The sequence below is a fragment of the Microtus pennsylvanicus genome, chromosome 1 (assembly GCF_037038515.1).
Source record: "Microtus pennsylvanicus isolate mMicPen1 chromosome 1, mMicPen1.hap1, whole genome shotgun sequence".
NCBI lineage: Eukaryota > Metazoa > Chordata > Mammalia > Rodentia > Cricetidae > Microtus > Microtus pennsylvanicus.
Genome location: NC_134579.1, coordinates 29,998,939 through 30,021,570, shown reverse-complemented (window position 1 = coordinate 30,021,570; position 22,632 = coordinate 29,998,939). Strand labels below are relative to the sequence as shown.

Here is a 22,632-nt window from a genome sequence, read left to right as displayed (position 1 = left end):
CTGTGTGATTATCTCGGGGGTCTGAGCTGCTGGACAGCTCCATGCAACACACAGACACGTGGTCTCAGCACTACAGGACACGGCAAAGCTACTCCTGGTGGAGTGTTCTGCAGTGCTGGGACTCCAGGAGCCAGCTAAGTGCTCGACCACTGAGCTATGTCTCCTGTTCTCGGTGTGTGGCCCAGGCTGTCCTCTAACTGGCAGTCCTGCACCTCAGCTTCCCACTGGGACATGCCACCATCCTGACAGGACAAGGGATCGATTACAAGTGGCTTCCTCCTGCTATTTCAAGTTTACAGCCGCCCAGCAACACTGACGACTAAATGAGTGTCCCCTAAAAAAGGCAGGCTGGTTGGCTAGAAGGATGAAGGGTCAGAGGAACCTCTCTATCCCCAGATATAAGAACACTTACTTCATGGGCTAGTGGGATGGCTCAGCAGGAAAGTCAGTTATGGTATTAGGTAATACAATTACTCATTTCATGAACAGTAAGTGGCTGAGGTTACAGGTCAGTGGTAAAATGCACTTGCCTAGTATACAAGAGGTCGTGGTTTCAATCTGTAGCAGAGGGAGACAGAAACTGAGAGACAGAGTAGATAAAAGGGGAGGAGACAGAGTTTTTAAACTGTTTCAAAGTTATAAAAATTTTTATAATTTTAAGTCAAAGAACCTACAAAATAGAATATTGAAATCAATATAAATTTTGCAGTCATGAAACACTGAGCAGAAACAGAAAACAGAAAAATAAGTCTTAACACCCTGAAAAGTAGTTTCAGGCACAATAATAAGAAGACAGGCAAGACGTGCCCTCTGGTGTGAGGGTGGCATGACTATTAGGCAATATCCAACAGCTCCCAGTTAGATGGGAGGCTCGGTCTCCGTGAGTATCCACCCTTAATGCTGTCAAGCCTGGGTCAAAACCCATGACTGAAGAGGTCTTAGCCCCTGGGGAGGGGAACCTAAGATGGCGTGCTTAGCTGAACTGATACAGTATCAAACCACCCCCTAGATACCCACAGAAAAAGGCCCCAGCAGTAAAAAGAAATGCCTCTCCTTGCAGGGAATGGGAGAAAGTGCAAAGATCCATGGCTACACAAAATGCTGAGAATAAAGAAGAGTTGAAGGCTAAAACCTAGACAAGAGATTCACACCACCCCTAAGAGCTCAGAACACCGAGGAGAGGGGCAGAAGAATGTAAGAGCCAGAGAATATGGAGAAATAGGGAGAGGGACGGAGAAATACCATCTGCTAAGCAAGACATGGCCATGGCAACCACGAACTCAAAGCAGCAGTGTATACTGGCACAGAAGCCAGCCTCCTAACAGTCGGCTGTGGAGAGGAAAGTGGCCCTACCACTTGCTCCTGGTGTGTTAGCAAACGGCAGCCTCCGGGAGAGGCACGGTCCAGATGTACAGTGACAGTGTGCTCATCAGCCCCTGATGGTCTGTTCCAAATCCAAGATCACATAGACAGGACTATACCCTGCGCAGTAAGTGAGGCTAAAATTCCACTCTCGTGATGGCTAATTGAGCAGACAGACAAAGAGCAGAATGTCACCCTGTGAGACGACACATACAGACACAAGGTATACAAAGCTCTTTAGAAACAGAGAAAAGATATTGAAAGTCAGACAATAAGCAGACAAAGAAACTGACAACTCCCAAACATATAGCAACCTGATCAATGCAGTATTGTCATGCGGCTTCTATACATGCTGTAAAGGAGCACACAGCTGACTACAAATTAGATCTAAAAACTAAAGAGTGGAGACTTAACTAAAAGAAAAAGACGAGGAGATTTAGAGACATTAACACTGTGTCTGGAAAACTAGTGAGTCCCCTTCTAAAAGGGAACAGGATTTCAAGCCCAGAATGCGTGTGCGTGCGCACGTGTGTGTCTGTGTGTCTGTGTGTGTCTATGTCTGGGTTGGGGGAGGAAGAAGGAAGGACCAGTGTCCAGCAATCACTGCCAGGCCAGCTGTCAGCATGTCACTTGGCAACACTCACTGGTTCTTTCTTGCAGCTTACCTCCCACAAAGGAATGCTGGGGTATCTTGCCTAGAGCGCTTCCATAAGCAGATCTGAACTTTAGTTCTCCTAAATTGCCCTTGTTCTAATATTTGAAGAGGAGAATTCACTAAGCAACATGACACAGCTGCAATACAAAGGTGACAAATGAGGGATCGCCAAAAGGAGACTGCGTTTCTGAGAAAGATGAGTCATGGCGAGTCTCCTCTTGAGCTCTTCACACTCAAGTCACCTGCTACTGTAGAGGGACCTTCCAAAGGAATCACCTACTACTGTAAAGTAACATTCAAAAGGAACTATCTAGTTTTTGTTCGTTTGTTTTTTGAAAAGTCACACCAGCAACCAAGGCTGGCTCAAAGCTGAGCTGCAGAAACAGGAGACCAGGTCCTGGGAGGTCTTAAGAGTCTATTTCAGCAGCTACACAGAAAGCACCTTGTATGCAAGGTGATTCCACAACACTCCTACTTCTTTGGCTTATTTCAGTAAAACACTCTGCTAGCTGCAACAAGGACGCATTATATAGGCGGAGGAGCATCGCGAAAGGAAAAGAAACACGAATGCACTGCTTTTAAAATGAGCCAAGCTAGGCAGTAGTGGTACGTGCCTTTAATCCCAGCACTCAGGGGGCAGAGGCAGGCGGATCTCTGTGAGTTCGAGGACAGCCTGGTCTACAAGGGCAAGTTTCAGGACAGGCTCCAGAGCTACAGAGAAACCCTGTCTCAAAAATACAAAAACAAAACAAAAAACAACAACAACAAACACGAGCAAAAAGGGGATAGCGAGGGTTCCTCATGATTGAAATCACATACAGTTCTTGTGGAGGACCCAGGTTCAGTTCCCAGCATCCCTGCCAGGTGGTTCACAACTGCTCATAACTCCAGCTCCATGGATCTGATGGCCCCTTCTGACCTCCCTGGGCACCCGTGCACAGAAGCACACCCATACACGCACATAGAAATGAGCCCATAAAAGAGCCAATCATCATAAACATTTGACACTGGAATTACACTGAGTGTGTGCAGTGAATCTGCAACAGACACATGATGGAGAAGCCTGCAAACACTTCACACAGTTGACTTCTCACAGACACGGCCCCTCCATGAGAAGCAACGACTATTAGACTCTCCAGCCAGTTAGAACCTGTGGAAACTCAAGGGAGATGCTTTATGATCTCTTAAATCTCTCTAGGCTGCTAAACCCTTGTCTAGTCAGGGCAATAAGAAAAGGTGCAAAGGAATCTGATCAGACATAGATGCTGTTGCCTCCTGCTACAGCTGAAGACTATTTACCATGCTGATGAAGGGGTGAAGTCCAAGAGGGAAGGGGTACACCTGCAATGGAACGCCAGCAAAAGGCACTGCTAACCGTGAATGGAGGCAAAGGACAGGGCAGTCGTTAGCAGAAAGGACTGTGCTCTGCTAACTGACATAGAGCACCTCTATGCACAAGTTTTATTACTACTTGGAAGGTTTAGGGCTAAAGGTGTTCAAAGCATTAACATCACTAAAATACAGCAGAAAACCAGACTATTTCTGCAAGCAATGGACAAAAGTTCCAACATTTCATGTCACTTCACCTGATTAAGATATACAACAAACGGCCTGGAGCTGAGGAAATGGGGGAAGCTGAAGCGCTGCGCCGTCAACGCCACCGGGGACTGTGTTCTTTTGTTATGGTTTTTAATTTTCGAGACAAGGTTTTTCTGTGTAGCCCTGGAACTCACTCCGTAGACCAGACTGGCGTTGAACTCACAGAGATCCACCTGCCTCTGTCTCCCAACTGCTGGGATTAAAGGTGATCTAAACAATGCCTGACACGTGCTCTCTAAGTGGATCCATTAAAGCACAGGAAAGAAAATTATGAAGTTTCTAATTTAAATTTTAAAAAGATTCACAAAGACAGTATGACTCAAAATAAAGAAGAGAAAAATATTCAAATATTCTCAATTTTGTACTTCTTAAGAATTACAAATTCTTAAGAATTAAGAAATTCTTCTAATACCAAATACTTTGTTTAAACTGATTGTCTATTTAGGTAAACATGTTTAAACACAATCTAATACATCTAAAATTCCCCTCATAAGCAGGTTTGTTCTATCAAGAGTTTGCTGCAGCTAATTTCATTATTGCAAAATTCATTCAGACAACTAAGCTTCAGGATTCCAGGTGAGACGGAGGAGATTTTAATTACTGGTACGGAAGGGAAGAAGAGTTCATTCATTAGACACACAAATCACTAAATATCATTCCTGTAAATGTGGACGTTATAAAACCAACCCTCACTCCCTCTCTGCAAAAGCCTTTTTTTGGAGACAACAGGGTTGATCATATCAAATTTTTGCTGGAGGGAAATTTTACTTAGGAATCTAGTCAACTTTCTTAAAGACACTGTACCTTGAAAAACTTACCATAAAGCAACAAATGAAGGCCAGAAAAATCAAAAAATAGAGATGCCTAGCTGGACATAGTGGCGCATATCTTTAATCCCAGCGCTTGGGAGGCAGAGACAGGCAGACTTCTGCGAGTTCAAGGCCAGCCTGGTCTATAAATCAAGTTCTAGGACACAAGGTTACACAAAGAAACCCGTTCTTGGAAAAACTAAATAAATAAATAATAGAGATTCCTGATATTAAGGAGAGCCCTCTCAGCACTGGTGGGAGGGCCAATTATGAAAAGTAAGATAGAATATTTTACTTAATTTGCCAAATGTAAATAGACTAAATATTTTTAGCCATTATAATTCTTGCTTGATAACTGTTTTACTATATGTAATTTTACTATGTTAAAGTTAAAACCTTGGTGTAAGAGATCTTTCTTTCTATGTGTCGCTTGTATTGGCTAATAAATAAAGAAACTGCCTTGGACTGATAGGGCAGAACTTAGATAAGCAGGGAAGACAGAACTGAATTCTGGGAGGAAGAAAGCAGAGTCAAAGAGATGCCATGGATCTGCCTGAGACGGACACTGGGAATTTTACCTGGTAAACCACTGCCACATGGCGATACACAGATTAATAGAAATGGGTTAAATTAAGATGTAAGAATTAGCCAATAAGAAACTAGAGCTAATGGGCCAAGCAGTGATTTAATTAATAGAGTTTCTGTGTGGTTATTTCGGGGCTAAGCTAGCCAGGCAGCTGGGACGAACAAGCAGCCCCTCTGTGCAATGAAACCTTCCTTTTTATTTAGACTAAACAGGGAAGATGATGTGGGAGGTCCTTCTGTATATGTACTGCTCTTATTGGTTAATGAATAAAGCTACTTGGCCTACAGCAGGGCAGAATATAGCAAGGTTGGAAGAGATATATAGAGAGAGTAGGCAGAATCAGAGAGACACCACATAGTTGACAAAGGAGAAAGACACCTACTGGTAGGCCACAGCCTCATGGTGATACATAGATTAGTAGAAATGGGTTAATTTAAGATGTAAGAGATAGCTAATAAGAAGCCAGAGTGAACAGACCAAGCACTGCTGTAATTAATAGTTTCTGTGTGATTATTTGGGTCTGGGCAGCCGGGACACAATGAGCATTCTCCTCTTACAGTGCCACTTAAAGATTTTTTGAAATTATTTATCTGTGCCTGTATACATACTTATTAATTTATTTTTGTCTGTACACACAAACACTTGTGCATGGGCTTCAGCACATGTGCGGAGGTCAAAGGGCAACTTGTGGGAGTCAGGTCTCTCCTCCCACCAGGTAGGTCCCAAGAATTGAGTTCAGGCTATCATGTTTGGCAGCAGGCTGCTTTATCCATTGAGCCATTGCTAGCTCTTGAACCAGGCATAGTGGCACACACCTGTAACTCAGCACTTGGAAGATAAAGGCAGAGCTGAGAGCGTAACGATGCACAACAAAACCCCATGTGGAAACAGAAAGAGTGATCTCGCTGTGTGCTCAACAGGGCAGAACAGGTTACGACAGTCATATAACCAAATGCATGACTTAAAAAGTTCTCACCCAGAGCAGACTTATGTGGTACTTTATTTTAGAAAATAAAGAGGAAAACATAGCAAAATACTAAAAGCTAGGTAGGTTGTACAATATGCACTAACAATCCAGAGCTTAAACAATGATTTAGTTATAATTTCCACGTGCATTAGATCAAACAAGAGAACCTGTGGAGGCTCCCTAAACTGGGGACTTCCCCAAGGCTGAAAGCCCAGAGGAAAAACCAATGTCTCTCACATTCTTTAGGGAATGAAGGGCAGCCAGTAGGACTTAAGCACTGCAACACACATTTGACACCGACAGTCTGGGGGAAAAGAAATGAGAGCAACAGAGGAGGGAGTGCAGGGCAGCACTCTGCTAACGGTGGAGCACGCAGTTAGCACAACCTGATTCCAAGCCAAGGAAGCAGCGTCAGGTGCGGCAATCAAGTCCAGAACAGCCCCAGACCTGACATACGGACATAAGTCAGTGCCTCTAATGCCAGCACTGGGAGACAGAAGCAGGAGGATCTCTGAGGTTTTGGGCCAGCCTGGCCTATGCAGTGAGTTCCAGGAGAGCCAGCCAGGGCTCGGTAGAAAGCCGTCTCAAAGAAGGGGTGGAGATGAACGGAAGTAGCATGAAAGAATTTAAGACTCATCTTCTCTAATTCATTTATTTCGGTTTTCAAAGATCAAAGGCAGGTGCCACAACACCAGCCTATAAGGAAGTCAAGGAAGGCATCCCAAAGGAAGCCACACACGCCCCTGCCATCAGAGAGAGCCGAGATACGATCGTTCTATGGGACCGTACTTGAGATCCTCCTGCTTCAGTCTCCCACGTGCCCAACAAGCTGGTTTCTTCTCTTAATATACACTACAGACACCGCAGAACTGGAGCTGTAAAAGCCACTCCTTTTATTACTCTCAGAAAACTGAATGAAGTCACTCAAAATTAGTCACAGCCACTATTAAAACAGCTGATTCATAGGGCTTACAGGATTATCCACCCGCAATTATGGAATTTTCCATGAAAACAGACTGTCGATTAATGACTTAAATTAACCTTTACATTGACAACATCTGAAATCCTATTTTTCATTTCCCTCCTAGAAGAGGCAATATACAGAAATTTTGCAAAAAAAAAAAAAAAAGTTCTTCTGTTGCCTATTTAAAGAAAGCAGAGTTGGATCTAGGCTGGTACAGATTCACCATCTGTGTCCCATTTCAATAAAGTGGCTAACACTTAGATTCCTACTACAGCACAACCTAAGGAAGCTGCTCCAGGAGGGATCACACCTTTGGGAAGACACTGGCAGGAACAAGTCTCTCCCTTCCCAGCAGGCAGTGACAATGAGCCACCACAGGCAGCAGTCACAAGGGCAACTGTTAACCATAACCAGAGACAAGCTTCCAGCTCCAGCCCATGTGCGCTGCTTAGCTTCCTTCTAAGCCTCAGATAGTTCATCTAAAAGTATGCAGGTATTAAACAGAAGTGATACTGAACCCAGAGGGTTCCTAACCCTGATTCTTTGGACCAACTTTAAGCCAGGCCTCTTTGAACTCTCTCAAATATGCCCCTCCCTCAACTCCCTCTTGTCTTCAGCATGTCTAGGTTGCTTTTAGAGAGATTCTACTAAGGCAGTTTAGGAAGAATCCCCTCACCTTGACAGTTAATCATGAAAGATATCAGAACAAGTTCCTCACCCTTCGTTTTTGATGTCTAAGCCCTTGGCTGTCTTCAGCAAGACTACCATTAGCTCGGTGCTATGAACTGGTGCTTGCACCTCCAGTCTCTCTTGTCTCTCTCTTATACACACACACACACACACACACACACACACACACACACACACACATAGTGGTGAATAGGTATGGCCCCTTTAGAATGCTTGGCCTATAAGAAATGGCACTATTAAGAGGTGTGGCTTTGTTCAAGTAGCCCCAGAGAGAGTGGTTTCCCTTGTGGAACCATGCCCAGGCTCCCTGACTCCCTCCCTTCCTCTGTCCTGGGGAGAGTCTAGAACGTTTTTCTCTATTGTGCTCTTTGCAAGATCTTGGTATAGACTTTGGCTGCAGACTCCTGCTTACTGACTCTCATATTCCCTTGAGAGCAAGATTTGTCCTTGGGATTCCCCGCATCTGTCATGTGGCTGGGCCATAGACACTTGGAAGCTGTGTATTGAATGAAATACTGAGAGCCATGTGCTCACCCCTTCATCTCCAGCGGCCACTAAGTCATCACCTACATAAATTCAGAATAAGCAAGGGTTTTTCCCTACTGATTCCTCTAAGAGTGAAAAATTACAGTAAGGTTTGGAGCCAGTTCTCATTGCTAAAAGCAACAACTAAACATTAAAGCAAAAAGAAGGGATTTTACAACGTACTTTTGATACCAAACATGTTGCGAGGAATAGAACAGAAATGACTTATTAGCTCTTAAACCTTGTATATAAGATCATCCACATGATTTTCACACCATTTACCCATGGTTCCGAGAAAAATACACAATATAAAGTGCAATTAGTAAGACTGAACTTACACCTTTTCAAGAAAATAAAAAAGCAATCAAAACATTCAGCTGAAGATTCTAATGCACAGGAGGCAAGTTGTCTTCCTCAGGAAACTAGGTAGAGCATCCCATAAACATTCTGCTAGAATACCAACAGTCAAAATGTTTGGAAGTTCCCTCGATCTGCACACAATAGCACACACTATTCTCAGAAACAGTTTTCATTTATTTGGCCTGAAAAATCAAACAAATTCAGCCAACATCAGAGGCTGCCTGTTTGTTTTATGTTCCCATATCAAAGCCTGTGATTGCTGGCTTTTAAGGGCCTTTAAAAAAAACAAGGTGTTTTAAATAAGATCCAAGTTGTAGATAAAATGAGAGCCATTTTCAAACACTGCAGAAACCACTGGCAACTGTCCGCCTGAATGCTGTTTCTATAAGTCATCTCATTTGATCCTAAGTGTTTATCCTAAGTGTTTATTTATATCTAAGCATAAACATAACAAAACCAAGCCATGAATAGGAAAAAAAATTAAAAAAACACTTGCAAAAAGAGGAGTTCTACCCTCTTGGAAAAGAGCTTATCCCTCTTGGAATTGAAGAAAAAGGGATGGGTAGAGGAGAGGTAGAAGCAGACAAACACTGGCACAAGATAGCCAGACAACAGGCAAACTGATTCAGACTGCCCAGTCACGGTGAAAGGTGTTACTGTAAACAGTAACCCAACCCTGAAAGTGGAGAGGCCAGAGGATGTGCAGGCGAGCACTTAGCACACGCAGTTCAATTACCTTGCCATTAACTACTTATCCATACCCAGACTCATCGCTCAGGACTAAAAACGGGATAGGAGGATTTTATAGCATCCCAACGAAGACCACAAATTCCAAACATTTATTAGAACGTACACCAGGAAATTAGAGAACACAACATACATTTCTAGTGTTAAAGACGAAAAAAGAAATGAGATGCTAACAACACCTTGCTTTTTATATAGCACGCATCTGTGAAAAGCTTAAATATGGTCTACATTTTTAAAATCTAATTATAGTGATTCTAACAACATGCCTGCGAACAAGGTAGAATGTAAACATCTTGCTTCCGCTTAGCTACTGATTTATTTAATCACGTTGCTAGTTAGATTCTGGTTCAGTCAGCGCAGTATCTCAAGCCCCGCAGATGCGAGTCTCTGATTACCCTCCAGAGTGTAGCAAGTAGCAAGTAAGGCAAGGTAGACCTCTAGATTTCCATGCCCAGGTACAAATAAGTAGGGCAAAACTGCTTCAGGGTGAGAAACAAAACCATTTTAAACAACCCAAGGGGTCTACTGTTCTTCAGGAGCAGACTGAGAAACAGTCATGATTGTGACTAAACCCATTGACACGCAGAAATTTTAGACACTGAGAATTTACTTCCCACACTCACCAACAGGAACTGACAGCTTTATCCTTCAATGGACAGAAGGAATTCAGCGTAAAGTGCAAGGCTGAAGTACACAGCAAGACTGGGAAACCAATAGGTTTAGAAACAAAGGGGTGTCAACCAATACTTCAGATCTCAGATATTCATTTTGTTTCTCTCAACTTTGACTCAAAAGAAGAATGAGTTTGTCAGACAGATGGCTAGGATAAAAGAAACTTTTAGTGTCTTATTTATACCTTTCAAGAGCCATTGTTATAAGGAACCTTTAACAGCTGGTATATGATTACAGTGCTAGGTTCTTCCTAAACACACCCAATATGTCTAACTCCTCTCAATACCAACTCTTGGTGAAATAATTCTTTCTCCCCCTCAATACAATCAGATACGACACAGCCAACACAATACAGACAACTAAACCTGAACACACTCAGGAATTTCCAAGCAGGTAAGACCTTCGCAAATATGTGCCTGTTTCAGACAGGAGAACCCTGACTACATACAAGTGTCTCACAGACACGGGAGCCCCTTTCTCCACAGGTGGTCTTTCCTCTGCCTCCTTTTCATCCAGCCTGCAGTGTCTGCAATGTCAGGAGGGTGACCAACTCACAGGTATCTGCCTGCCTGTGCCTCCAGAGTGTTGGGATTAAAGGTGCACTACCACTTCCTGCTCATTTCTTTAGTTTACGGCCTGTGATTTCTCTGTTGTTGCTGGGAAGCTACCACTCTCTTCTAGCCTTGTGCCACTACAATGAAGCCTGCTTAAAATAAATGTTTATTTCCCTCTTCAACCTCCAGACCAATCAATACTCCTGAGATACTAAGAGGAAATTTTAAGATATCCTGAGGAAACTATCGGCCTCAATTCTGGCTTTAAATAAAGCTTGGTAAATATTTAAATACTGGAAGCTGGAGAGATGGCTCAGAGGTTAAGAGCATTGCCTGCTCTTTCAAAGGTCCTGAGTTCAATTCCCAGCAACCACATGGTGGCTCACAACCATCTGTAATGGGGTCTGGTGCCCTCTTCTGGCCTGCAGTCATACACACAGACAGAATACTGTATACATAATAAATAAATAAATAAATATTTTTAAAAAAAATACTTAAATACTATTGTATCCCTTGGTGAAACAAAAATTTTAATGTATTACCTTGACCCCCACAGTATCATAAATTATATAGTATCATGTTTGAAAATTTTACTCTTTCTAAGAGTTAAATCACAAGAGCTCATTATCTCTCTTTCCAAATATAATGACTCTAATGTGTGACATCAATTAATCTAGACTCCAGACGATGTTGACTGTAGGGGCAACGAATGACTAAATAAACCCCAGTCCCACTGTGGGACACCTCCACAGTCAGGGAGGCCCTGAAGCCCCAAACCATACAGGATCTTAGTCAGTCCTCCTAGCTGTTCTGGTTTGATGAGAAACGCCGCCACAGGCCCTGGTATTTGAATACTTGGTTCGCGGGTGTGGTTGCTGTTTGGAGAGGTTTGGGTGTTGCTGACAAGCTAAAGGAACTACAACACTGAGCGTTTATAGTATCCCCTCACTTCCTATTTGTTCTATCTGCTTGCAGTTAAAGATGTGAGCTCCCAGGTTCCTGCTCTTGCTGTCATATCTGCCCCTCTGGAACCATAAGCCAAAATTTAAACTCTGCTCCATAAGGTCTTCTGGCTGCGGTGCCTTATCATAGCAGCACAGAACTACCTAATTCTACTGTCTGTGCATCAGAATTAGAGGATGTGACCCCACTGCTGAAGCTATCATGTGCCTTGCTGGAAGTATAAAGGAACAGAGTTATCACTGAATTGCATTTCTTTGAGATCCTTTGAGACGGTACCAGTTCTCAGCACTCAGGTACTGGTTCAAGTGAAATCTTTAACAGAGTGGAGGAAATGAAAATAAACCTGGGAGGGAACACACAAACTGGTGCAGGGTTCACGCTGCTCTCTAGCAGGTGCTGCAGGCGGCTGCATGCAACTCCTCCCACCCATGTGTCTTTGATGTGAATGCTTCAACATCAAACACACATCATTTGAGCTACCATCTGCACATATTCCTAAATGACTGGAGGAAGTGGATGGATCTACAAGTGGAGAGCAACTACAAAGGTGAAATACAGAAACTGCGAGCACCTGACTTTGCTTCATCTTAAGCCATATAATGAGCTGGGGGGTTGGTGATCTCAGCTCCAGAAAAGTGCTGCCATAGCAGAAATCTGAACAGTTACCCTAAAAAATGGCCAATTAAGAAGATAGGGAGCAGGTCCATAAAATTTAACAAGGTCCAGATGTTCTTGAGAGGAATCCTGTCCTTGAAGACACCTTGTCAATTATTAATGGCTCTTTGTTAGGTTTTCATGCTCAAAAACTGACCTATGGGTTCAGAAACTACCTTATCTTAGGTACTCCTTACCCAATCCCAAGACAACAGGACTCCCCTGACTACGGCGTTAAAAGTTTATCCCTTCCCTGGGTTTGGGGCTGAACTTCCTTCACCCACTGAATTGGTGTGGTGGAGATGGAGTCCAAATTCGAGTTTGAATATTATTAAAACCCTCATGTAATTTGCATCAGAAATCTGACTCTATGAATTCATTTGGGGACCAGAAACTTGGGCACAACAAAACCAAGTAGCATTGAGTATACACAGGGTATTTAAAAGACATTTAGAAGCATATTAAGTATGAGTTATGCAGGAATTTTGTAAATTTAGTGTGTCATCCATATGTGATCCGACCCCTTTGTGAGACAGGTACAGAGGAAGCTTTTAGTGACATACCCAAGATGATTCACTTTATGCTTGCTGGGGATAAGTACATTTCAGATCTAAATTGACAAAAAGGTTTCATTCGCAGCGGTAGAGTGAATTTCCAGCACTGGGAAGGGCCAGATGACTCAAGCCATGTTCTTGAGATGGGGAATAAAGATGACTACTGCCGCAAGAGACAAGGCATGGAAAGCTAATAAAGGGGCTTACTTACAAAAAAGGAGGATTTGCTAGCTAAAAATGCTCCAGCTTTTGGCAAACTGGGTCCTCCACAGTCAAGTTCAAACATGGTTTAGCTTCTGATGGCTTCTCAGTAAAACAAAGAGTCCAGCTGGGTGGTGGGACTAAACAATTTTAATCCCAGCCTGGTCTACAGAGAGAGTTCCAGGACAGCTAGGGCAGCTACACAGAGAAACCCTGTCTCGAAAAACCAAGGAAGGAAGGAAGGCGGGCTAACGGAGACTAACCAGGAGTTGACCCCTCATGCTAAGAATTACACAGGCACCTTATTCTCCATTTCAGCTTTAGCTTCTCAACCTTCTGGTTATTTCTATTCTTACCATGAAAAGGGTGTGCCTTTTGGTTGAATGTTCATGTGGAGGAAAGCCCAGAGAAGGAAAGTTAAACTAACCTTCCAACAGCTGTTCATAAAGACCAGATGTGGGAGGCAGAGACAGCAAAGCTTCTGAGAGTTCTAAGTCTACACACTGGGTCTCTGCCTCAACAAAAAGAAAAAAGTGTGTGTGTGGAGATTATTGGCAAAGTACAAAATTAAATGATCACAATGACCGTAGATGTAGACAATGCTCAACCACTTTATGGAGAAGAGAAATAATGGACAATACGTGACAAATCCTAACAGACGTTCTAAGTAGCTAGAGAGAACACAGGCTTTACCATACTTGTATGTGATGCATGCAGGTCTTCCCAGTTTTCTATAACGAGTAAACTTTTAACAAAAGAGGAGAAAGGGGAAAGAAAGCATGCACAAACACATGTGATACACATATACAAATGCAGGCATGTGCACACACCTTTTTTTGTCATGCAAAACATTTTATATATTAAAAGATATTACAGAAACTGCTCTGTAAAACGGTCCAAGCTGGGTGGTGGTGGCACACAACTTTAATCCCAGCACTGGGGAGGTAGAGGCAGGCAGATCTCTGTGAGTTCGAGGCCAGCCTGGTCTACAAGAGCTAGCTCCAGGACAGGCTCCAAAGCTACATAGAGAAACCCTGTCTTGAAAAACCAAAGAAAAAGAAAAAGAAAAAATGGTCACAAGCTAGGCCACACTAGATACCAAACACAAAAATATTCAATTTACTTCCTTGCTATTAGTACGAATCTTTGTGTAATTCAACAAACTTATTATATCATGCACTGGACCCAATGTCTTCAGACACCCCAAAAGTAGTAATAAAGACTTAATCAGTTAGCTGGAGAGAAGACTCAGTGTTTAAGATTGCAGAGGATCCGAGTTTGGTTTCCTGTCCTAGAATATTATTTTAAGATGTGTTACATTGTTTATACTGTGGAACATTTGTTTAATGATGCAAAGATGTGTTGCATTCTTTTATGCTGCATTTGTTTAACTCTGTGAAGCTGTGTTGCTTTGCCTGCCTAAAACACCTGATGGTCTAATAAAGAGCTGAATGGCCAATAGTGAGGCAGGAGCAAGGATAGGTGGGGCTGGCAGGCAGAGAGAATAAACAGAAGGTGATCAAGGAGCAAAAAGAAGGGGGCAGCCACCAGCCACACAGCCAGACATGAAATAAAAAGGAAAGAAAAGCCGGGCAGTGGTGGCACACGCCTTTAATCCCAGCACTCGGGAGGCAGAGGCAAGCGGATCTCTGTGAGTTCGAGGCCAGTCTGGTCTACAAGAACTAGTTCCAGGACAGGAACCAAAAGCTACGGAGAAACCCTGTCTTGAAAATCAAAAAAAAAAAAAAAAAAAGGAAAGAAAAGAAAAGGTATACAAAGGAGAAAGCCAAGAGCAAAAGGTAGATGGGATAATTTAAGAAAAGCTGGCTAGATGTAAGCCACGCTAAGGCCAGGCACTCATAAGAAATTTACTTAGAAGCTGGGTGGTGGGCCCCCAAAAACCAAAAAGCAAAAAACAACAACTGGTACGGTACCCACGTTGGTGGGACCACAACCACCTAGAACGCCAGGATTGTCTAGACACCTGTGGTCTCTGGCACTTGAACGCACATGAATGTACATGCACAAGCGCACACACATGCACACACACAATTAAAAAATAATAATAAACAAAAACTTTAGTGAAGTTCTTCCTTACAGTGCTAGACAAAGTGGGCTAAAGGCCATAAAACCACATCTCCCCTTGACCACCCATCAGAAATTTGAGGAAGCCTTCTAGAATGTCACTACCTCCAAATACACACAGTGACGGACAGTGTTGTTATAACAAATATTTGCTGTTTCTCAGATGTTACCAGCACATTCCTGAAGAACATACATTCTTGCCTGTGGGGCAAATGGGCGACCGTGTGATCTGCTTTTGGCTCAGGAAGTTTGAGTAGAAAAGCACAGGAAGGACAGACTTGTGGGTCGATCAGAGTCTTGCCACGGCTCTTTCCCTTCCATCGTGTGCTCTGGGAGGTGTCCGCAGAAGGCACTGGCACAAGAGCAACCGTCTGTAGTAAACTGGAGATCTGAGGGTGGATGCTGCACACAGCTGAGCAAGCGCTGACTCCAAGCGATGCATGAAAGGTAGATAAGTCCGCAAATAACGGGGTTACAAACCGGTTTGTTTGCTCTCCAAAAGTCTGGGAAGGCTCCTTTGCTGAACTCTCAGGGCAGCCTTAAGCATGAATGAAATTCAAAGAGCACCCTAGAAACACGGCACCCCTGGAACACTCCAGAGAAGCACAGGGAAGCGCTGCCCAAAAGTGAGACTGCATTATCTACTTTCCCACAAATTCCACAAACAACCTCAGGAAGGAAGGGTTTCTGCTGAATCAGTTTGGGGGTGCTTACTGCACAGATGAAATGAATTTCAAGTAAACAATAACCAAACATTAAAATACCGAAATCGAGGTGGAACTGACACCAGATTCAACTGCTACTTGGTGGCAGCAGCCTTGTGCATGAGTGTCCTGAAGGCAAGGCGAAGACAATAAAGAATAAAACAATACAATAATGTGAACATGCGTGCATACAGTCCAAAAGCAACATGTTTGGACACACAGAGAACCAACCAGCCATATAGCTACATAATAAGGCTATGTAGATGCACTGGCTCGGAGTTCAGGAAGTATTCTAAAAATAGTAAAATAACATGATATAATCTCATAAGCTTCCTAATTATAGGATAAAAGTCCAGGCTGCAATTCAGAAGTAAAGAAATCATGATCTTGGGCAGGAAATATTTAAAATTATTACGCCATATTTGTGCTGTCCCTTCGGGTTAAAAGAATGTCCGGAACCATATTGCCAATGTATTTATAAGACAAAGCACTGACAGGAGTCATATTAAAATGTTCTTTCTTATATCCTTAGAATAGGCTCCAAGTATAACCTTAAACTTTTGACCTTTGACAACCAAGAAAACTTTCTGGAAGCAGTACCCCACACTGAAGCTCAAGATGGAGAAGCTGGGCCTGAAGACGGAGCTCTGTGGTAGAGCACCTGTCCAGCATAGGCAGTCCTGGCTAGCAGGGAGGGCATAACTAACGCAGGAACGGTCCCCACAGGTACCCTGTGCCACTCTCACACTGTAATAGAAAGGAAGAACTCGTGAGGTCCTGGGGCTTCACAGACCCAGTCTACCTGACGGAGCTTCAATTCCAGAACAGAAGAGCAATAAAGTAAAGGGACGTGGTCGTGTGATGTACAGAGAGCTAACGCAAAGAACCAGGCAGGATAATCAGGTAGATGACCAGTCATCTTCGTGATCTGGAGTCTAGGAAGAGATGAGAAGACATTAGGAGGAGTTTCTGGATTCCAGACAAGGTCCAGCCAATGCGAAGACCCCAAGAAACTTGTTCAGGGGACAAAGGCAGTTTGGCTGATACAAGCAGAGTGGACAGGGGAAGGCAGACGAGGAGATGAGGCAGAGCAGCTCCTTACCTGAAGTGTAAAAAGAACCTCTGAAAGGATAAGGAGGGAGTACCATCCTCTGATTTACAGTGCAGAAGCTGCTTATGGGACACTCTGTAGCAGACAAAAGGAACCGCAGAAACCAAGGACACCACGGCAGATACCACATAAGGCTGTGGTGGCTAGGGCTAATGTTTTAGAATGGTGAGCTTTAATAGGGAGCTTCCAAGACTGCATGGTGGCATTGATACAAAGTGGGTGGCAGAGAGAAAAAATGGCCATGAAGACATGTCTATAAACACACTATTCCGGAAACTGAGGCAGGAGGATCAGTGTGAGGGCTGAGAAATGCAGGCCCATTTCCCACCTAATCCGATGGTCAGAGAGTTTGGAGAATGACAAGGCTTAATCACACCTTCTAGCTCAGGAGGTGGCTGCCTGGCCCCTTTAGAAGTTAAGATAGCTCTAGCCATCCCAACAGATGGTCGGGATATGCCAGTGTCCTTCCACCGTATCTACGCGGTCACCTGGGGAGGGGCAGAATATTCCTGACTTGGGTCAGATTGCTCCATAGGGAACAGAATGCTGATGGGGGAAGTCTGGTGCTAGTGTGTTAATGAAGCTTTCTGTTAACTTCTCCCCCAGTTTACGTTGGGTATAAAAGGCTGTGGAAAAATAAACGCGGGTGGATTTCAGGATCTGAATGATCCCTAAAACTCCCTCCTGATACTGTCTTGTGGATTCTGACTTTATTTTCCCATGCCTCTACCCTGGTAAGAAGTATTTTTCTTAAGGCCAGTCCTCAACCTATTAGAAGGTCAAAACTATCTTCAGCTACACTTTGAGCTAGAGGCCAGTCTGGACTAGATAAGAGCATCTTTAAAAAAAATATATAAATCATCGTCATAATGCTGCAACTGGGAAAATAATAAACCACTTCCTAGGATGAGAAAGGTCTGGGGACACAGGTTAGGGAAGGTATTACATCACATCAAGCTTGCTTTTTGTCATGTGAATTACAACTGCCTCTTGTTAGGGGCCCAAGAGCTGCTGGGATATCTATGCTCTTCTCTCCCTTGGCTTTCTCAGGATTCCCAGTACTTGGAGCCGGGTGAGCTGAATGTCTACCTTTACCTGAATCTGCCTGTTTACAAAACCTGATAAATCCCAGCACTCAGGAGGCAGAGGCAGGCGGATCTCTGAGGTTCAAGGCCAATCTGGTCTACAGGCTAGTTCCAGGACAGGCTACGCAAAACTACAGAGAAATCCTGTCTCAAAAAATTAAAAAACAAAAAACCACTAAGAATACATAAACTATATTTACTCATTTACTTGTTAATACTCATTTACTTGTTTATACTAAATTATAGATGACCATTAACAAAAGTCACTGGAGTATAATAAAAGTGCAGGTTAATATTTGTAAAATCACAGAGTGAGAAAGAATGCTCCCCTTTAGCACCAAGGCTAAAATGGAAAATGATGGTGGTTGTCGGGTAAGGGAGAATGAAGACTTTTGTCATGTTTTTGTTGTTGTTGCTGAGATGAGTCTCATCGTGTCACCTAACTGATCTCAAACTTATAAGCTCAAGCAAACTTCCTGCATCAGCCTCCAAAACAGCTGGGGAAGAAGGCACATGCCATTATGATGGTTCACAAGCTCTAAAAACATAAACATTTTTGAATAAATATTTGAAGCATGTAACATGGGAATTAATATTTTAAATAGAAGGAGAATCACAAGTTTAAAATAAAAAGATTAACCACCCCCAAAACTGTGACAAGAACAGAAATTAAAAAAAAAAATGAAAATAACAAAGGTGTGCGGGGAGCTTCAAAATTACACTTGATATGAAAATATATTGAAAAAAAATGAGGCTCTAAAGATTAGTCAGGGTAGTAGATATCAATGGAGATATCACACAAGGAGATTTCTGCTAATGAACGCCAAGAGGGCAATGGCGCTACCATTGCTCATACTATTCAACACCGTCCTTCAATAAGCCCAGTTTGCTTTAATAGTAAAAACCTCATTTCTAACATAAAACACGTGGGGTGAAAAAACAAAGTGTATTTAGAGGAACATGTTTCCGTCTTTTCAACTCTGTACACACAGCTCTTCTAATGGAAATGAGGCTTAGAACTCTTTTGAAGGTGAACTGTTTCCAGATCTCTTCGGCACCAGCACCATCAGGACCATCACACTAGGCAGCAGTATCACTGTCAAGAGCTATTCCCTCTTTGCAGATTCCTCCACCAAGCACAGAGTCCTCTTCAAATGATGACTACCTCTGGTTAGCTCCCACACTGGCCCCCAAACACAGTGTGTGCACTCTTCACACAACTACTTCTGGTTAGCTTCCACACTAAACCTGGTGCCCAGAGCAAAAGCACTAATGTCAATAGAGAACTTGCCAAAACCACAAATCCTTGGGTCTCATCACAGGTCTGGTGGATGCCAACCGGTGTCTGGCAGCACCTGTTCCGTCCACATGCTTTGCTCCTCAGCAGGTAAATCACATCTGACAGTCTTTTCTCCAAAGCCTGACAGTACAGCATTAAGTCATCCAAAGAGGCAAAGCCATACATCTCTGACAACTGAAGAACTTCTGAAACAAGACTAGAAGCACAGAGAATGAGCACCATACCTTAGTGATTCTGGAAAGTTGGAAGCAGTACGTCCTAGACACATGGCTTCAAGCCTTTAGCCCATCTGAGGTGTTCAAACACATCTGGCTTCCCCAAGACACGGGCTACAAACTCATGTAATTACAGTCAGAGGCAGGGCTACACAAGCAAACATTCAACTAAGTAGATTCCTGACTAATAACACGGCAGCAGCTCTTTCCAGAGAGAAGCCCAACAATCAGGTTCACAAAAACCACTTCAGAAATATTTTCCTAAGTGGCCCCACTTAGGGCTAGATATGCTCATTCATATAGTTCTTTACGCAGGGTAGGTTATGATCACAGAAACAAAGCATAGTTATAATAAACACAGAACCAAGTTTATTTGTAGTCCCACACCAATAATGCCACTTGCAAACGTGCCACATTTGCTTGCTAAAAGGATGACGGAGCCAGGCGCCAAGCTAGCACTAGTGACAAGCCACAGAGATGCCCTTGCTCCCTCAGGCGCCTGCAGCCCACCTGCAGATAAGCAGAGGTGTGTCAGTGACTGCTGTGTGCTGCCACCAAAACCCCTGACGGAGCAATTAGGGAAGAAGAAGGTTATTCTGGCCCAGTTGAAGTGAGATTTAGTTCGCCATGACTGGGAAGCACCGAGGTGGCAGAACCCCTCAGTGTGGCAGCAAGACTGTGAGGTGGTGGCTTTCCATTTGTGGCATATCAGGATACGGGAACCTGGGGCAGCCATAGCCTCCAAAGGCCCACCTCACCTAAGGGACTCCAAAGTCTTCAACTGTACCACAGGCTCCCTGACCAGGTATTAGATTATGAGCCTTCAGATTGAAATGCTCGCAAGGGGACAGACAGGGATCATCCCACAGCGTATATTCATGTGTACACTCTCTAAAACACATGACGGATAACAAAGCTGAGGCTCTGAATGGCTCGGTCACTTGTTCAAATCCACCTAGCTCCCTCCAAGGGCACAGTCCATCCACACACTCCAATCTAGCACCACGGCTTTCCCTTCGTTTGTTCTACATAATTAAAATATATGCTGGGCCTGGGACACACACTAACTAATCCCAACACTCAGGAGGCAGACAGATCTCCATGAGTTCAAGGCCAGCCAGGTTACACAGTGAAGCCCTCTCCCATAAATAATATAAAATAATATAATATAATACTTTAATAGAAAATTGGAGGTTAGGGTGGTTGGTATTTTTCCCTAGGTATTTTTCCCTAGGGAAATATATATATTACTCATCTTCTCATAGTTACCATACATGCTCTTGCCTGTGTATTAAGAGCTTCTGAAATCTACTTCTGCCTATTTCCTATACACAATAAACACTTTCTAAATACAGGTATCATGCTATCCATGGACTTGTATCTTTACCTAGATGAGTTACTCTTCATAAATGCACCTCTTGACATCTCTCCCACCCCACTACCCTCTGGGCCTCGTGTGTGACATACAGAACACAAGACCATGACAACGCTCTGAGTTTCCCATATCCTACAAGGAAGTCTGGGCTGCCAATACAGTGTTGTTTTGAACACAACACAGGGTTCAGAACAGAGTAGTTCATGAGGTCGGCAAGCACAGAAAAATCTCTGGAGGAAAAAGCTCCTAACACAAAGCATCACTGTGGAGAAAGGAACTCTAATACCCATTTTAGATACTGAGTGTTTCCTTCTTTTTTTTTTTTTTTTTTTTTTTTTTTTTTTTTTTTAATATTTATTTATTTATTATGTATACAATCGTCTGTCTGTGTGTATGTCTGCAGGCCAGAAGAGGGAACCAGACCTTATTACAGATGGTTGTGAGCCACCATGTGGTTGCCGGGAATTGAACTCAGGACCTTTGGAAGAGCAGGCAATGCTCTTAACCACTGAGCCATCTCTCCAGCCCCCTTCTTGAAAACTGCCTAGATTATTCCAGCGCCCAAGCTGTCACTCCACTTCCCTGCACGGACCTCAGGCCCACAGGGTGGAGGGGTTGAACAGCCTTGCTCTCTCACCTGGCACCGGCTTTCCAATTTATACAATGAGGTATTTTGATATGAAGGGAATATTTTAGCATTCCTCAGTCTTGGAGAAGATCTCCTGGTCATACCTGACTTACTGCTAGAAGTGTTAGCATACTCTTCGTGACACAATGCTATCAGTGTGACTCCACAGTCATGTGACCCCAAGAAACCTGATCACAACATTGCTATAGTTTGAGTACACAGTGTCCTCCAAGGGCCCTGGTTGTTAAAATCTAAAGTGTGGTGGGGAGGCACCCTGAACCTCAAAGGGTGGGACTTTATGAAGGACCCTTATACCATTAGGACCACACCCTGAAGGGGGCTATAGGTCTTTGGTGTACGTTGGGAGGATGGTCCCGCCACACCCCACGAGATTGAGGTACCCCCCATAGTGCTGCCCCTATAGTGTGCTCTTTCATCAGCTGCCTAAACCACTAAGAATCAATCTTAAGCCTGAACCTCAAAAATTCATTTCGCTGTACTAACATGAAACTATTCACTCACTAATATCTGTAATTCTTGTTGCTGCTCATTTTTCTATTTTCTTTCATGTGTGTGTGATGTGTGCTGTGCATGAACATATGTAAATATGTTCACATGTGCACATACATGTAGAGGCCAGAGGTTGATGTCAGATTCTTCCTCAATGTCTCTCCACTTTCTACTATTACTAAGGTAGGGGCTCTCCTTCAACCTAGAGGGGGCAGTTCCTACTTTCTATTGCAGTGATAAACACAGAGTAAAACCAACTTGGAAAGGAAAGGATTTATTTGACTTACAAGTTATAGTCCATCATTGTAGGAAGCCAACTTGAAGGCAAGAAGTGAAGCAGACTATGGAGGAGTGCTGCTTACTGGCTTGCTCCCCATATTATCTTATATACAACCCTAGGGTGGCAACACCCACAAGTTGGCTGGGGCCTCCTATATCAATTAGCAGACAAGAAAATGCCCTACAGATAGGCAAATCTGATACAGGTAATTCCTCAGTTGGGATGCTGTCTTAGTTAGGGTTTCTATTGCTATGAAGAGACACCATGACTCCAGCAACTCTTATAAAGGAAAACATTTAATTGTGGTGGCTGGCTTATAGTCCATTATCATCACAGTGGGGAGTATGGCGGCATGCAGACAGACATGGTGCTGGAGAGGGGGCTGAGAGTCCTACATCTTGATTCACCAGCAACAGGAAGTGGACTGAGACAGTGGGTGTGACTTGAGCATATATGAGGCCCCAAAGTCAGCCTCCA

General features: G+C 43.4%; 1 protein-coding gene across 8 annotated transcripts in view; it reads right to left on the bottom strand.

The window, feature by feature from the left end:
* Window positions 1-22,632, bottom strand: part of Itsn1 (intersectin 1) — a 183,453-nt gene that overhangs the window by 140,242 nt on the left and 20,579 nt on the right. Inside the window, exon 1 of one of the 8 annotated variants that reach the window (XM_075960067.1) lies at window positions 15,141-15,159. The exons of the other annotated variants lie outside the window; for them this stretch is intronic. The gene's annotated coding sequence lies outside the window, so the exon portion shown is untranslated. Of the gene's footprint in view, window positions 1-15,140; window positions 15,160-22,632 lie in introns of those variants that run through there. 8 annotated transcript variants of the gene reach the window in all.